An 18,049-nucleotide genomic window follows, 5' to 3' on the forward strand; every position below is an offset into this window, starting at 1 on the left:
TACATTCTGATTTATTTTGGATAAACTCCTCCCTACATAAAGCTTCATTATATTTTCCTGCACTCAAACCCACATTTTTACTTGTGTTTTGGAGATTCAAAATCCAAGGGTCCACCTAGATTTCCTCCTTAGAGCCTGTGCTGGGGCAATTGGCATGGAACAGCAGTCACACACAACATATCATGGCAGTGACTCCCCTGCAAATCCTTCCCCATCCTCCTATTATTAAGGTTAAGATACATACTATTTTAAATTTCTACCATAAATCAATACTCAATATGTAGTGCCAACTTAGATTTAGAAGCATCCTGGATTTAAGCAAATACTGTAATTGTCTGTCTTGAAAATCCAAAAGCCTGAAGCAATTTCTTTCCTGCTTTGCAATACCTTTATTCAGGGGCAGAAGAGGGGGGAAAAAAGGGAGATGACGAATTCACCGTTCTTGCAAGCTACCATGACTATAACCATTTATTGCTGAGGCAGATGTTTTTATTTCTCCTTCACAGCAATGCTTTCCAAACAAAAAGAATTTTCTTATGAAAATATGAAACAAAGTAGTAGCGGTCACCTAAAACTTTGAGAGGAGCATGTATTTAAACCTACTGAACTTCCAAAATAACAATCCAGTCAGTTAGACAATCAATTTGTTGTAAAATGCAGTAATTCAATATCATTTTAAATCTCACCTACAAAAAACTACAAAGTTATTCACCATTAAAAACAAAACAAAACAAAAATCAAAACTTCCTCCTCCTTCCCCATATGTAAGTATTCTTGATGATCTGAAAATGTTTAAGTTTCCAAGGTTTGGAATTCTTGCTCACTGCATAGCAACAAGCACATATGTACAGACACCCAGAAGAGACACTGATTTTTTTTTATTACCATGATGAACAATATATTTTATTAATTATCAGTAGCTTCTATCAAAGTTTTCTAGATTTGAGAGCTCAATGCTTTTTTTTTTTAAACACAAGATTTTGACCAAAATCCACACCTCTCTCTGCAGCAATTTAAAAAATACTTATATGAGCAATTTCCACAGAACTGGAGTTCCCCAACTTACTACACATTATCAACATACAACAGTTACAAACACTAACAACTGAAATATGCTGTTACTGACCAGTTGGGCATGTATATCTACATTTGTTTTATCAACTGACTTCCCAGAGCATTCTGATGTACTGGTAACACACTATGAGCATCTGAGTAAATTAATTTTCACTGATTTGAAAATCTGTCTTTGATTGGAATCTGTTAAACATTTAAACTGAAATAGGAGTATGTGCATTGTCAGTTTCTTCTGATCAAGAAGTTTCTTTTTTATGATGCTTACAGACAACTGGTGCAGAAAAATGTTTGAAAGACTTCTAGAGAAAAGCCAACAATACCTATTCAGTTCCTAGCTGAGCACAGTAGTTTCTTACACGTAAACATTTTTGGTGTTAAATGCACACAAACATTTAAATTTAAAGAAAACCAAAACAAAACAACAAACACCAAAAGTACTGTGCGGGCAGCCCAATCTTCTTATATTTTAACTTCTTTAAAAACATAATTTCTACATGCTTTATCAAGAATAGAACAAAGATACCTATCTTTCAGCAGACAGATAGTATCCTGCCCCACCCAATATTTAGCAACATTGAACAGATTGCCTGCCACAAAATTCACTCTTTCGGGAGACACATCTGAACCTCCTAGAAAGCAGTAACTACTGACTGAGCAAGTCTTTCCCATTCACAGTAGCAGAATATCTGGACAAAAGGCAGTAAAGAACCATTGATCCAACTGTTCCTCAGTTCTTTTAGTACTTGACCATTAACAAATACTCAAAAATGAAAAAGTGAAACAATACAGTAGAAAATTGAATTGGTATTGACTAACTGAACACAGCCAAAGGGGAAAGAAACCTTCTGCCTGTGGACACATATTTAGCTAACGTCAGTCACAAGAGCATTGCAGATGCCTTTAGAAGACCTTGAACAGAATAAACAAGAAGTCAAAAAAAGAAAGATGATAATAAAGCCAATTAGAACACAGGTGTGCATTCCACAATAAAGGGAACTTGGCACAAAAAACCCTCAATTCGGCAGTTTATCTCGACCAATTAGACTGAGACAAGCTTCACATGTTTAAGTTGATATAACCAATTATATCTTATGCTTATGCGCGTGTACAGAGTTGATATAACCAATCATATTTTATGCTTGTGCGCGTGTACAGTGACTTTGCAGAATATGTGACTATAAATATGTGTGTGTTTTAGCAATAAAGGGTCGTCTGCTTTCAACTTTACAGGCGTCCATCTACTTCAATCACCTCACTGCCCTAGGGATATCCAGTTTTATTTTTTCAGAGTGTGAGAAACTATGGACTAGGGTATTGTTATTAGGATTTATGTAAAGGTCAGGAAATCGCTCATGCAAACAGCTACCAGACACCGCCTGTGTAAGATAAGGTAAGATAACCACAATCGTTTACCATTGTGCAAGATAACCGCCAGGTATCCAGGAACCCACAGAAACAGGACAGACAACCCCATATAAGGACATATGAGTAAGGGATTAACTATGAGACAAAGGAGAAAGACTTCTTACTTCGGCCTCAAAGAGACAGACAGCGACCCCCTAACAACAACCGAAACATGCGCAGAGTATCTCCACTACTTCACGAACACGGAAATAAAGGTGTATAAAAAGGGACTGTTTGAACTGCTCAGTACGGCAGTTGGTGGAGCGCAGACTCCCCTGCCGTCCAGCGCTGTATTTGCTCATATTCTACTTGCTATAATTAATAAAATTTTAATTGGATTATGATCCCTTGTGGTCGCAATTTATGACAATTTTGGTGCCGTGACTCGGATAAGGAACGGTGGGCTTCTGTCCTCCGGGGAGGCGCCCCGCGGCAATCCGCGGCCCCGTGACCGACAGCCTACCTCAACCTTACCGACGAACCTAAATTCTAGAATAGTGAGCAAAGGAGAGACCGGTAAAATCCCATAAAAATTCTGTGCACGGGAGTCCGGACGAAGACGCAGGACGCGTAAGTATATTGCGAATTTGTTCGCGGGTTTGCTGTTCGGGCGGGATTGGGTTTCCTGGATTATAACAAATGAGAGGTTCGATATACTGAACCAAGCAAGTGTGGACTCTTAAGTACTGCGTTTCCCATCTCCCGCGAGGGACTGGGCCAGGAACAAGGGGAGCGAGTGAGTGTGTGTGTGTGGATAATCCAGAAGATGGGGGCGAAGGGCAGCAAGCCTTCGACTCCCATGGGAAGGGTACCCACTGTACCTAGGAATACCCCTCTGGCATATATCTTAGACAATTGGAGATATTTCCCTGCAACCCTAAGGAAAGATAAGCAGAAAATGATAGAATATTGTACTAAGATATGGGGAGGGAAGAAGATTTCTAAAAATGTCTTTTGGCCAGTCTATGGGTCAGAAGAGGATTGGGTAAAACAGCAATTAAACCTCTGGGTTAATAATAAAAAACCCCTTAACCCGGAGGAAAGTCAGTATGCGGAAGTGTGGCTAGAAAGACCGGGAGCTAGACTTTACCCACTGAATGAAATAAAAACTAAACAAAAGAAAAAGAAGGAGGAGTTAGACGAAACCCTTCTAACCCCCCCCCCCCCCTTACATTCCTCCTCCTGCTCCCGCAGCCCCTCCAGAGGTCCCCAGAGCGCCCACTCCCCCACCAGAGTCGGAACAAGGGTCCCCCCCCTCCTCCTAAACGCGTGACTAGAAGTCAAAAAGGGGCAGCTCAGATGTATCCTCTGAGGGAAATGCCCATGGGGGGACCTCAACCTGTGATTGGATATATTTCTGTACCCCTAAGCTCGGTTGATCTACGAGATTTTAAAAGAACCGAGATGGGAAACTTAATTGAGGACCCACTCGGAGTGGCAGAAAGATTAGATCAATTTTTGGGACCAAACCTTTATACTTGGGATGAGATGCAATCTATCCTTGGTCAATTATTTACTACCGAGGAAAGAGATATGATTAGACGAGCAGGAATGAGACTGTGGGATGCTCAGCATGCCCAGGGACCCCAAGCAGATATTAAATGGCCACTCCAAAGACCTAATTGGGATAATCAGGATCCGGTGCATAGAACTCATATGCAGGACCTGAGAACTATAGTAATTCAGGGGATTAGAGAAGCAGTACCCCGTGGCCAGAATATCAATAAAGCATTTAATGAAATGCAAAAGAAAGATGAGAGCCCTACTGAGTGGCTAGAACGACTGAGGAAAGCCCTTCAGCTATACTCTGGGGTAAATCCAGACGACCCTTTAGGGCAAGCGCTCCTCAAAACTCAGTTTGTGGCAAAATCATGGGAAGATATCAGAAAGAAAATTGAAAAGTTAGAAGACTGGCAGGACAAAGGGTTAGATGAGTTGTTGAGAGAGACTCAGAGGGTGTATGTACGTAGAGATGAGGAAAGCCAATTGGACTGGAAAGTAAAGAAGCAGGAGTTGAATGCTATTGTTGTGAGAAGAGAGGACACTTGAAGCAGAGTTGTGGAAGGAAACAGTAGGATGAACAAATGTTTGGAGGTGAATGGGGGAGTCAGGGGCTCTGCTTATTGGGGACTGGAACATCTACGGAGCCCCGAGTGGAATTGAAGTTGAGTCCCCAACGGGAGGGAGTGCAGTGTTTGGTGGATGCAGGGGCCGAAGGATCCACCGTTCAAGGGCTGCCCTCCGGCTACACCCTTGCTGGGAACACCGTGAATATTACAGGTGCAAAAAGGAAACCTCTTGAGGCCCTTGGTGATTTACTCTGGCTCCCTGGGGCGGAATACGGTTTGTTAAGAAGGGGTTTGGTTTTGAAACTGAACTTGAGCGTTTAAGGTCAGGGAGCGGAGTCCGGCTCCGTGCGGTCGCGGTGGAGCCGGCGCTGCAGTGGCAGCGGACAACGTCCTTTGTTACAGCAGCAGAGGCAGCCCCCCCCCCTCCCCCCCCGCCCCGGCAACGGCCGCCGCCTCTCCTCGCGCCGCGGGGCTGTAATGAAAGTCAACTCTGTAAACAGCCAAAGAGAGTGGGGCTTTCTGTGCGACTGCTGTATCGCTATCGATGACAACAATTCAAATGGACTGTGCTACCACAAAGGTTCACAGTCACCAAATCTATTTGGACAAACTTTAGAGAAAATTTTACAAGAATTCATTTCTACCCAGAGAAGTCAAGTTATTACATTATGTGGATGATCTATTAATAACAAGAGAAACTAAAAAAAAAGGAACCAAAAAAAAAAAAAAACCGACTATGAAATTGTAAAACCCCCACAAACTAAAAAGAAAATTCGACAAATATTGGGATTACTAAGATATTGTAAACCATGACTTAAAAACTACAGTGAAAAGGTGAAATTAACTAATAACCAACTTAAATGGTCTACAAAAGATGATTAAAAATTACAGAAAATAAAAAGGGCATTAATACAGACACCTGTATTAAGCCTCACAAAAAAAAAAAAAAAAAAAAAGACTCAGAGAAAATAATTTGTCAAATAGAGAGACCCAGAAAACAGCCCTGAGGACTCAGATCACCAAAAGTAACATAGTAATCTTCTTTATGTTCCTATATAATAGTTCTAAGAGTAAAATATGTTACTCTGCTGTAAAACTTCTGTGACAAGGAATTGTGTTTTACCTCTGAATATTTAAAGTTGCCAATAAACTATTCCTGTTAGCAGGTTAATAAGAATATAAACACTACACAGTCCTGTGTTAATACCTAATTGTGTTTATAGGCAAAATTCAAAGACTTTACTAAACTATCTGAAAAGTAATACTAATTTCAAGTTGTTAAAAATGTATAACTTTTAAACTAGTTACTTGCTTCTTACTTGATTTGAAAAAGGACTGTAAGCGATTAAGGTAAAAACCAATTCATATGACTGTTATAGGTTGTCTCACAGGTATTTATAACAGCATCTTTTTCCAAATACTTTGATAGTTGTTGTAATACATATTTTAAAAATATTTCATTAAATTTATTAACTTAAGACAAATGAAAATTTATATATACACAAAACTACTTAACTTGTCAATAATGAATGTGAAACAGTGTGTATTAAAGAGTTACTTATGGAAATATCGAGGTAATCGACTCAGAGGAACACACTTTGTGTCGAAAATTGTTAAAAATCTAACAGAAAGCTTGGATATTAAGTGAGAATACCATACGCCATGGCACCCACAAAGTTCGGGAAAAGTTGAAAGAATAAACGGAGAAATCAAAGGTATTTTGACTAAATTAATGATAGAAACCAAATTATCATGGATTAAGTGCCTACCTATGACACTATTAATTCTAAGAACCAGACCCCGAACAGATTTAAGAATATCAGCATTTAAAATGGTGTATGGGATGCCCTATAGAATTGAAAGTCCACAAACAAATGTTTTGATTCAAGATTGTGTAATTAATGAATATGTTTCACAATTAGCAGAACATCATAACAAGCTTTGGGAACATGGACTGATTGTGCAACGACCTCCGTTGGACTTAAAAATTCACAATTTTAAACCTGGGGACTGGATATTGGTTAAAACGTGGAAAGAAGAAACCCTAAAACCCAATTGGGAGGGACCTTATCTTGTTTTGCTTACAACAGAAACAGCTGTCCGGACTGCTAAACGTGGATGGACTCATGCCAGTCGCATTAAAGGCCCAGTGACAAGACCCCACTGGAAAGTAATCAGTACTCCAGGTGACACCAAGATAACCTTGAAAAGATAACGTAATGATAGAGACTTTATTTGATTATTTTGCTGCATTACCTTTTAGTATAAAGTGTATATTGCTGTTTATATTTGCTATAATTACTTCTTCTTTTATCTATTATACATGGAAGCATACAAAGTGTACTAAAAGAAATTGCTAAATTTATGCAAACCACACAATATTAAATACAGAAAATGTACTAATGTAAATAATATTCTAGATATACAAATTAGGTGTAATAATTTGAACTGCAATTGTTATCCATTTGCTTGTTTCAGGTGTAAGGTATGCCAGAATAAATGGTGGACACACTGTGAATATGGATACCCTCCAATAGGAGTTTGCACACAGTGTTGGAAAATCCAATGAACTCTCACTGAATGAAAACTAAAACAGTTAGAGTCTAAACAAGAAATTATTTGAGAATCCCATGAATGGTGGGAAATTTTTACCAAAAGAATAAACCTTCAATATTATTGTTACCATTCCAACGAACCAATCCCCTTTGTAGCTAAAATCTTGGCTATAAAATACAGAAGGGGAATACTAACTGTGTCTTGCTTTGCCCCATTAGTTAAAGCTGCAAAGTGGGAAGCCTATATAAACAGGCAGAAAGCCCGAAACAGCTGTTCTCCTGAAGAATTCCCTTGCTGCCGAGAAGATGGTATACCCCGTGGCTCGAAGCAACCGAGTCGACGGGCGAGGCAGAGGAGGAACAAACTGTGGAGAAAAGAACCAAAACAATGGGACGCAAAAGCAACAATGGTCGAACTTCCCCAGGACTGGTAAAAATAAACTTAAATTGATAAAATTGACAGACACCCTTTTTCCTGGTATACCATTAGCTTGGTTATTAATAATAACCCAAGCAAATGGAAACCCTCATGAACCTATGGCCTGGAAATTATATAATTTACCAGAATCAAAATTAATTCAAACTCAGATTGGTCCAGGAAAGTGGAACTTCTCCGTGCATCTATATTCCCTGATACCTATAGAAGGGGGGCCCCCAAGATGCAGCAATGCTTCAAGTCCAATGCAAGGCATTTTATATATGTCCAGCAAGTAACCCTGGCAAAAGTTATTGTAATTATCCAGGTCATTTTTACTGTGGCTATTGGGGTTGTGAAACTATTGCTTCAAGTTGAAAAACGCAGGGAGATAAATATATAGATGTAACTTGAGGACCCCCAGGCTACACTCCCTCAACACATGATTTTAGTGAAGACCCTATAAAACCCTGTGTCGAAGTGTCCTGTAAAAGAATTGAAATCACCATAAAAAAACCCCAAGATGACACATGGTTAATTGGCCGTATCTGGGGAATTAGATATTGGGAACACGGAACGGATAGGGGAAGTTATTTTAGAATACTTAAAGAAAAACTTCCTCATGATCCTTTGTCAATAGGACCAAATCTGGTCCTGAATCCACCCACTTCTTCTGAAGAAAAAGTTGCCCCCGTAATTGTTGTAATCCCTTCTCCAGACTCTCTTTCAAAAACAACTAATGATACTGTGACTGAATTCTCCTTATCCAGGGATCTAGAGTTGTCAGAATCCAAAGACCCCTTATGGAATCTAATGCAAGCCTCTTATCGTGCCCTTAATGAAAGCAAACCAAATTTAACTAAGGAATGCTGGTTATGTTATAATGTTAGACCACCATATTTTGAGACAATTGGAAAACTAGGTAAGATTCAATGGTCTAATGGTTCAAACCCACGAGAATGTCCATGGAATGACCAGAAGAATCATACACAAAGAATTACTATTCAATTAGTAACGGGTCAAGGAAAATGTATAGAAACAGTGCCCGAAAAGTATCAGCCTTTGTGCAACCGAACAATCACTAACACTGATATAGAAAAACACAAAAATCAAAATGACAAATAGGCTATCCCGACACCGGGAGCTAAATGGGTTTGTTCAGACATCGGAGTAACGCCTTGCCTATCCCTAAACGTGTTTAATCAATCTCAGTTTTGCGTACAGGTGATCTATCACCTCTGAGGAGGTGCTACGCCACTTTGAAGGAGACCTGAATAGACAAAAACGAGAACCAATTACAGTGATAACCCTAGCTACACTGCTGATAGCGGGCGAAGTTGAAATAGGTACAGGCATAGCCTCCCTAGTAAAAGGTCAGGAATTACAAAGTTTGCAAATGGCTGTAGATGAGGATTTAACAAAAATAGAACAATCTATCCAGAATTTAGCCACTTCAGTAAAGTCTTTATCAGAAGTAGTGCTGCAAAATAGAAGAGGATTAAACCTATTGTTCTTAAAAGAAGGACGGTTATATATAACTCTCAATGAAGAATATTGTTCTTTTGCTGACCGTACGGGAGTAGTCCAGAACACTATGTCTGAACTCCGGAAAAGATTAGATCAACGTAAAAAGAATCGTGAAGCGGGCAGGTCATAGTATAAAAACTGGTTTAATGTTTCACCTTGGCTAACCACTTTGTTGTCTGTTTTAGCAGGACTGCTTACTATGTTAATTCTAGGACTTATATTTGGGCCTTGTATATTACGCTATATTTTACATTTTATTAAAAAACGGTTTGACATAACTAAATTGCTTATTTTTAACTACGAGGTCTGAGGTAAAAGATAAAAGTGTATCTATTAATGAAGATGAAAGTTGTTGTGAATGCGTTATACCACGTGAAAACTATGCCTATTGTAATTGTGAAGTATTACCTTGTGAGTGTTATGATAAATGTTGGGATTGTGGAAAAAGATTTGCTTACAGTGCCCAAAATGAAAGAAGCGTCTAATAAACAATAATAGGATAAAAAGAAAAAGGGGGGATTGTGAGAAACTATGGACTAGGGTATTGTTATTAGGATTTATGTAAAGGTCAGGAAATCGCTCATGCAAACAGCTACCAGACACCGCCTGTGTAAGATAAGGTAAGATAACCACAATCGTTTACCATTGTGCAAGATAACCGCCAGGTATCCAGGAACCCACAGAAACAGGACAGACAACCCCATATAAGGACATATGAGTAAGGGATTAACTATGAGACAAAGGAGAAAGACTTCTTACTTCGGCCTCAAAGAGACAGACAGCGACCCCCTAACAACAACCGAAACATGCGCAGAGTATCTCCACTACTTCACGAACACGGAAATAAAGGTGTATAAAAAGGGACTGTTTGAACTGCTCAGTACGGCAGTTGGTGGAGCGCAGACTCCCCTGCCGTCCAGCGCTGTATTTGCTCATATTCTACTTGCTATAATTAATAAAATTTTAATTGGATTATGATCCCTTGTGGTCGCAATTTATGACAATAGGAAACAACTTTGCAATTTCAGAAGGTTCCTACAGAAGTTTTGAAAGAAAAATTTTCATTAAAATGCTTAAGCTGACTATAATAAAAAAATTGTTCCACATCCTAGACAATTTTTCTTTTTTAATTATTACTATTTCTAAGGCTGGAGAAAAGGGAGCAATACTCTGACCTGATTTATTGGGTTTGCGTGGTAGGGTTTTGGTAGCAGGAGAGGGGTTACAGGGATGGCTCCTGTGAGAAGCTGCTAGAAGCTTCCCCAGCTCCAAGACGAACCCGCCTCTGGCCAAGGCCAACCCAATCAGCAACAGCGATGGTGGTAGCACCTCTGGGATAACATATTTAAGAAGGGGAACCTGCAGTGGGGGAGGAGATTTGGAATGTGAGAAACACCTATGCAGACAGCAAGGTCAGTGAAGAAGGAGGGGGAGGAGGTGTGCTGGAGGAGGGGATGCCCCTGCAGCCCCTGGTGAGACAGCAGGCTGTCCCCCTGCAGCCCATGGAGGTGAGCAGTTGAGCAGATGCCCACCTGCAGCCCATGGAGGACCCCATGCCAGAGCAGTTGGATGGCCCCAAAGAAGGCCATGACTCCATGGGAAAGCCCGCACTGGAGCAGTCTGTGCCTGAAGGACTGCATGCCACAGAAGGGACCCATGCTAGAGCAGTTCGTGAAGAACTGCAGCCTGTGAGAAGGACCCACGTTGGAGAAGTTCATGGAGGACTACCTTCCGTGGGAGGGACCCTATGCTAGAGCAGGGGAAGAGTGAGGAGTCCTCCCCCTGAGGAGGAAGGAGCGGCAGACCCCAACCCCCATTCCCCTGCGCCGCTAGGGGGGGGAGGAGGTAGAGAAAACCGGGAGTGGAGTTGAGCCGGGAAGAAGAGAGGGGTGGGGGGAAGGTGTTCTAAGGTTTGGTTTACTTCCCATTATCCTTGTTTTGATTTGTAGTAAATTAAATTGATTTTGGTTTTTCTTCCCCAAGTTGAGCCTGACTTTTGCCCATGACCATAAGCGGTGAGTGATCCCTCCCAGTCCTTGTCTCGACCCAGGAGCCTTTCCTTATATTTTCTCCTCTTCATCCCACCAGGGTTGGGGGGGAGGAGTGAGCAAGCAGCCTCCTCGTGCTTTGTTGCCGGCTGGGCTTAAACCACAACACCTGATTAGGCTGCACACAACCAAAACACTATTCTGAACAGCACAACTAATGGAGACTAGCTTCATACAGACATGTCCTTTGTGCCCTAAGCAGTCTGTACATCCAAATACACTCAACCATCTTTCCTCTCTCTCTTTTACACCACTCCCATAAAAAAAGCAAATATTCTGGCTAGTCTGGAGACTCCAGCAATGTTGACTGACCAGCTGACAACTGTATATGTTTGACAGTGAAGTACTCTAACTTTTTGTAAGTAGTATCACCAACTCAGATGTGTCTCCTTTACCTAACCAGCAATTTCCAGTTTTCACTCTCCTATATCTCCACATCTGAATGAAACTGGCCAATATGTTCAGAAGGAATAAAAGGGCAAACATGAAGAAATTGCAAATATATGTAAGTTTAGTTTTCATAGGGAACAGCTCAGAATATCAGGTGTAAGTAGGGCATAAAAACACTAGATCTAGGAGGCTCCTAATGAATCTTGCTCATCCACTTACATATTTCTAGCAGAAGAGAGTACTGCAAAATAATATTCAGACTACAGGAGGGGAATAGATAATTGTGTGCAAAATCTCCTAATTTCTTTGCAATAAACAAAGATGCAAAACAATACATCCAAGACAATCAGACTGTTGTAAAATACTGTTGAAGTACTGCCCAATACAATTTCTTTTGAGATCAAGAATTTGACCTATGTGAATAAATGTGTGCTACTGAAACATATTTATTTCCTGGGAAATAGATTGACATACTGCAATAACCTCATAATGGTAGCGGAAGGGCTTCACTGCCTAGATATGGACACACAAACATTTTTACAAAAGTGAGGACACCAAATATTTAAAGTCCATCTATTTCTTTGAAACTATAAACTATATGCCACAAACTACCACTAGCTTAGACTGAGATTAATCAGTGATGCACCCCTGACTTGAAAAGAACCATCTATTTGGCATTCAACTTTTTTTTTTAATGGCAGCCTAGCATACCAAGACAGATCAATAAAGCAGAGCTGAAGAAAACACAATGGAACAGATAGGATACCAGGTTTAATATCTGACAGGGAGAAGATCACTGGAAAGAACTAAACTTATTGCTGCTGGTCTGCATCACTGACAGATTTTCCCAATCCCAGGGCAAGTTGTTCTTCAGGAAATATACTAAAGCCTTGTCAAATAAATTAAAATCTAGTGCTAAGATTCTAGTGAATCTCTGTGTTAACTAGAACTGAATTTTTTCATATATTTTATCAAAAATGCTGTAGGTAAGATGTGTGCACATCTCTTTGGCATGTCCTGATCTAGTCACAAGAGAAACTACATTTCTTTCTCTCTCATTGAGGATAAAGTGCCCATGTGGATCCTCATGTGTTCCTAGATGGTCATTAATCTTTAGTTTTAAATGTTATTTAAACTTGTTTACTTGGGAAAAAAAAATTGCTTCCTTCTTGCCACATGACTAGAATTAATTAGCAAAAACTTCAGCTAAAACACTGTTAATATGTGAAGAAAGTTCCAAATATTTTATTTATTGATTGTAAAAGCACATCTCATTTAAAATTTCATTTGAAGGAGCTAATAGTGAAAAATAAACTAGAACACCACATTCTTTTTACTGGTAATTTTGTGTAGAATGAACTGTCAAGTTTTATTTATGTCACCATAATAAAGCAAAGAATCCAAGACAGATAAAGCATCAAGTTATTTTTACCCATTTACGCAAGATCTTTCACCTTAGAATCAGTATGAATAAAATAGAGCATGCCCAAGGAATACAACATAAAGGAGATAAGAAGCAGAGTGAGCGAGCTTCTGATCTAAATATGGAGAAAAATCAAAACACAATAGATGTAAAACTAATAAAATTAAATATGTGGCCAGATGACATACAGCATAGGTCTATGACTTACTACTATAAAAAAATGACCGATTACAAGAACTAAAGCAGGTTTCAAAGGAAAGATCCAGGCACTCACAAAGATAACACAAGGCAAACTTTTATAACAGTCAATAATAAAAGCAGTTAAGCAGTTTTAAAATAATAATTTAAAAAATAATCATTTTTTAGCAGATTGTAAAGCCCTAAACATTTTATACTAAACATCAATAGCATGATATCCCTCCACTAAATCCGGAACCCTGTCTGGCTTCATAATGTGTTCTCTGGAATCAGGTATTCTTGAAACACATCGTTCCTTGGTTTATGCAGTCCTTCTAACAGGAGATTGCCCGTCACACATGGACTCTGGAATTAACCCTTGTTGTGGTTTCAGCCCAGCTGGTAACAAAGGACCACACAGCCAATCGCTTGCTCACTCTTCCCCACCCCCTTCTGGTGGGATGGGGAGGAGAATCAGAAAGGAGAAAAGAAAAAAAAGAAAATGGAACCTCGTGGGTTGAAATAAGGACAATTTACTGGGACAACACAAAAAGAGCTTACAACAACAACAGTACTGATGACAGACTATACAAAACGAGTGATGCACAGTGCAACTGCTCACCACCCGGACACTCCACCACTTCTGAAACCGGGAGAGAGCCTCCCCCCAGCTCACTCCCCAGTTACATAGTGACCCTGATGTCACATGGCATGGAATAGCTCCTTAGCTAGTTCAGGTCAGCTGTCCTGGCTGTGCCCCCTCACAGCTTCCTGTGAAAATTAACTCTATCCCAGCTGAACCCAAGACATTATCCACCCCTTATTCTATACCATCTACATCATGCCCAGATCCTACATTTCCCAATTAATCACCACCACTTTCTTTGTCTTTGAGAAATAGATAGATAGATATATATGGACACCCCAACAAACAAATAGTATTCCCTTAGTCTGGGGGTCATCCCTCTAATGTGTCCATTAATTTTATTTAGTCCATGACTTTGGGGCTCCACCTGTTGTAACAGTCCTTCAGGACAGGATGGTGCAAGGTGTTGGATTGTTGCATGCTGCCTCCGGAGCTTGCGGCTGGTATATTTGGTGCAACCCACGCGCTTAGTCAACAGGTTGAAGCTGTTCACCTTGAGGAAATCTGGACAGGCTGGATCGTCGGGCTGAGGCCAATCATATTGTTACTGATTTAGAGGGAAATGCTACTGATTTATTATTGATTTGTTATTATTAGAATTAATCATATTCAATTTTAATAGGAATATAGAATTATATATTTTTATGGCATTTTATATATATATTTAACCAACAACCAACAGCTGCTGTGAAATCCTCTGTATAACCCTGTACCAAGGCCGGAGGAATTGGCCAAAATCATTTATTAGGAACATTTAGGATTTAGATAACAAGTAATAAAATATATATATCTTAGTTAACAAGTTTGAGATTTAAGGTGATTTGGAGTAGATTATAATAACAGTATAGTCATAGAAATTTAGGAACATACAAGGTGTGTTGTGCACAATAATAAAAGAATGAGTATTGTTTAGAATTAGTTAACCATAGAAACTTTGACTGATTTGTTAGCTTTGTAGTGTTTTGTTTTAAGAGACTGAGAGAGAGATCGTTATGGACCTTAGTTCTGTTACATGAAACCCCACTTTGGTCAACAATACAGGTAGTGGAAACAGGTGAAATCAGCCAATGAGTGTCTTAGTATAAGAATATTAATAAAGTGACGTGATTGAGGACCAATCATTGAAAAGGTTAAATTTGGAAATTAACATTGAATGTATTTTATGTAATCAAATATATGATGGCGAAAGTTGTACTGCGCAGAATCACCTAAGAGGTCAACTATCGGACAAAGTGAGGAAGACTGTGGAAGACCACCAGAGGGCTATAGAAGACCACCAGAGACCATCAATGCGCATGTGTAAAGAACATTAACATATGCTAATAACTTCCCAGAAATCTAATGAATATGTATAACATTTCTTGGAAATCTAATGAATATGAATGAATAAGTTTAATATAAGGTGTATGATTTTGGTGTTCGGTGTGCGTGGTTCGTGAGAGGACTCACCCGCGCACCCGGCCGTCAATAAAGAAGTGTCTGCTTATCTACACTAAATTGGTGTTGATAAGTTCTTTATTCCGAGTTTTTCGGCAACAGTTTCTGGCGACCCAGATGGGACCTCGCTGAGAGAGACCGGAGGAGTCGGGGACCTGATCGGTTCCAGCCGGCACCGAGGATTTCTCGGGGATACCCATCGATCCCCGATCCATAAGGCTCTTTGCGACGTCCCCTGGATTTTGGTAAGACACTTCTTTTCTTTTTTATATTAAGGATAGTGGGTTAGAGTCCCACTAAAGTGGGTTAGAGTCCCACTAAAGTGGGTTAGAGTCCCACCGGTGGGTTAGAGTCCCACCGTATCGTCTGCCTGTCAGACGCGGCGAAAGCTGCGCAGGGTTGGACTGAAGGATCCTGAAGGAAGTGGAAGCCTAGGCGTCTGCCCGTAAGACATAAGCGAAAGCTATTGCTGGGTTGGACAATTTGGGAGTGGGTTAGAGTCCCACAACTTTTGAGGATTCTGGGTTAGAGTCCCAGCTTCAAAAGCATTTTGGAGTGGGTTAGAGTCCCACAACTTTTGAGGATTCTGGGTTAGAGTCCCAGCTTCAAAAGCATTTTGGAGTGGGTTAGAGTCCCACAACTTTTGAGGATTCTGGGTTAGAGTCCCAGCTTCAAAAGCCAGTCCCAGCTTCAAAAGCATTTTGGAGTTTTGGGTTTGAGTCCCAATTTTTAAGGAATCTTTAAGAATATACGTATATTTTTGTGAAAAGGTGTGGGTGTGAGTGTTGTAAGTGTAAGACGTGCACGAACTGAGTGTGGGGTATGGAAGAATGAAGTGTGGGTTTGAGTAATTATATATTTTGTATGGTATTTGATATATAACTTGCCAGGGGATATTGGTTATGACTCTTGCCTAGGGAAGTCGGCTTTGTCCGTGCCCTAGTCGAGTAGGTGGACTCCATTACCTGGCAACAATTGTCATCAATATTTATTTGATATCTGACATTTGATATTGGTTTGGTATCGGACATTTAAAAATTGAATATTGATATTTGATATTTGATATATAATAGTTATCTAGTATCGGGCATTAACATAATGGCATTGGCCAGAATATTTAAAAGTAGGAGTATGGGAAATTTGTCTACTGATGCAAAGATACCGAAAAACTCTCCGTTAGGATGTTTATTAGCACACTGGAAAGATTTTCAGGATGATTTGCGGAAAAATCAAATGATTGAATATTGTAATAATTGGTGGCCTTCGTATATATTAGAAGATCAGGAAAGGTGGCCTATGAATGGAACACTGAATTATAACACTATTTTGCAATTAATGTTGTTTTGTAAAAGGGAAGGGAAACAGGATGAAATGCCATATGTGGATTTATTCTTTTATTTAAGACAGAGACGGGATTGGCAGGAGGAATGTAAGCTAATTAGTAGGGACAATTTGGTGATGGCTATAACATCTGACAATAGGAAAGGGAAGAAATGTTGTTTGGCGTGTGACACTGGAAAAGAGTGTGTAAAGGAGAAAATTGTTCCCAGAGAAGATGAAGGGCCGGAGTTGGATATATCCCCTCCTAGGAGGGGAAGGAATTGGAATCAAGGGCATAGGGAACGGATGGAAGCAGAAAGCAGTGGAATAGAAGATCTGGGGGAAGGACCATCTGAAGTTGTAATTCATACCCCCATTTCTCGGAGGACTCGACAGCAGGCACAGGCAATAGCTCCCTTGCGTCAGGGGGTTGGGAATGACGGGCCGGTGTATGTAAAAGTGCCCTTTTCGGTCACGGACTTGATGGCTTGGAAGCAGGCAGCTGGAGTATATAGGGAAGATCCTGAGAGGGTAGGTAGAGTGGTGGATACTATAATCAGAACGCAAAATCCGGATTGGAGTGATTTACAGGTGATCTTGGATAATTTGTTGGATGATACAGAAAAACAGATGGTACTAAAGACTGGCAAAGCACAGGCAGAAGTGGCTGTAGTAAGTGGAATAACAGGTGGAACAATAGAGCAGAATTTTCCGTCTGGGGATCCGCAGTGGGATCCAAATAAGGAGGAACATAGAGAAAAGTTGGGACGGTATCAGAAATGGATTTTATATGGAATTAAACATGCTATGCCTAAATCTTTGAATTGGTCTAAAATATATGAGGTGAGACAAGATAAAAATGAGTCTCCATCAGCGTTTTTGGAGAGACTGAAAGAAGCTGCCAGGAAATATACGGATTTAAAGATAGATACAGAGGCAGCCCAGATACAGCTGGCTTTGATTTTCATGGGACAATCGGCACCAGACATAAGAAAGAAACTTCAGAAACTGGAGGGAGAGGATTCAAGGAGTTTGAATAAAATGCTGGAGGCAGCATGGAAAGTATATAATAACAGGGAAAAGGAGGAAAGGAGAATCAGAGAAAATAGATTATTGGCAGTAATGACAGGTACAGCAGACAGAGGACGAGGTAGAGGAAAAGGGCGAGGTATCAGTGGACGAGAAGGATTTAGGAATTTTAGTAACCGAAATTTTAACACCCCCTTAGGAGTCAATCAGTGTGCTTTGTGTAGGGAGGAAGGACATTGGAAAAGAGATTGTCCCAGAAATGAGCAGTGTTCGGGACAAAATATTCAAAAGGAGGTAGCCAGAATGATGGTTTTGGATGAATGAAGGGGACCGGAGGGGAACCCAGCTGAGCCTCTGGTTATAATTAAGCTGGGAGAAAAAGAAGTTAAATTCTTAGTGGATACAGGAGCGACATTTTCTGTATTAAATACTTGTAAAGGAAAAATTGGAACAAAAACAGCGAACATAGTGGGAGCAACAGGGAAAGAAGAAAACAGACCATTCTTGCAACCCCTGGACTTGAAGTTTGGAAATA

At 40.2% G+C, this 18,049-nt stretch overlaps 1 protein-coding gene and 1 long non-coding RNA gene across 6 annotated transcripts in view; one reads left to right on the top strand and one right to left on the bottom strand.

Annotated features, from left to right (window-relative positions):
* The window catches only part of LOC126035444 (F-BAR domain only protein 2-like), a 131,304-nt gene that overhangs the window by 90,224 nt on the left and 23,031 nt on the right, over nucleotides 1–18,049 (bottom strand). The window lies entirely within an intron of this gene.
* LOC126035530 (uncharacterized) lies at nucleotides 6,147–10,022 on the top strand. The gene is made up of 2 exons (XR_007504972.1): nucleotides 6,147–6,733; nucleotides 7,026–10,022. It is a non-coding gene; the product is annotated as an uncharacterized LOC126035530 (long non-coding RNA).

Source organism: Accipiter gentilis, chromosome W (assembly GCF_929443795.1).
Source record: "Accipiter gentilis chromosome W, bAccGen1.1, whole genome shotgun sequence".
Lineage (NCBI taxonomy): Eukaryota > Metazoa > Chordata > Aves > Accipitriformes > Accipitridae > Astur > Astur gentilis.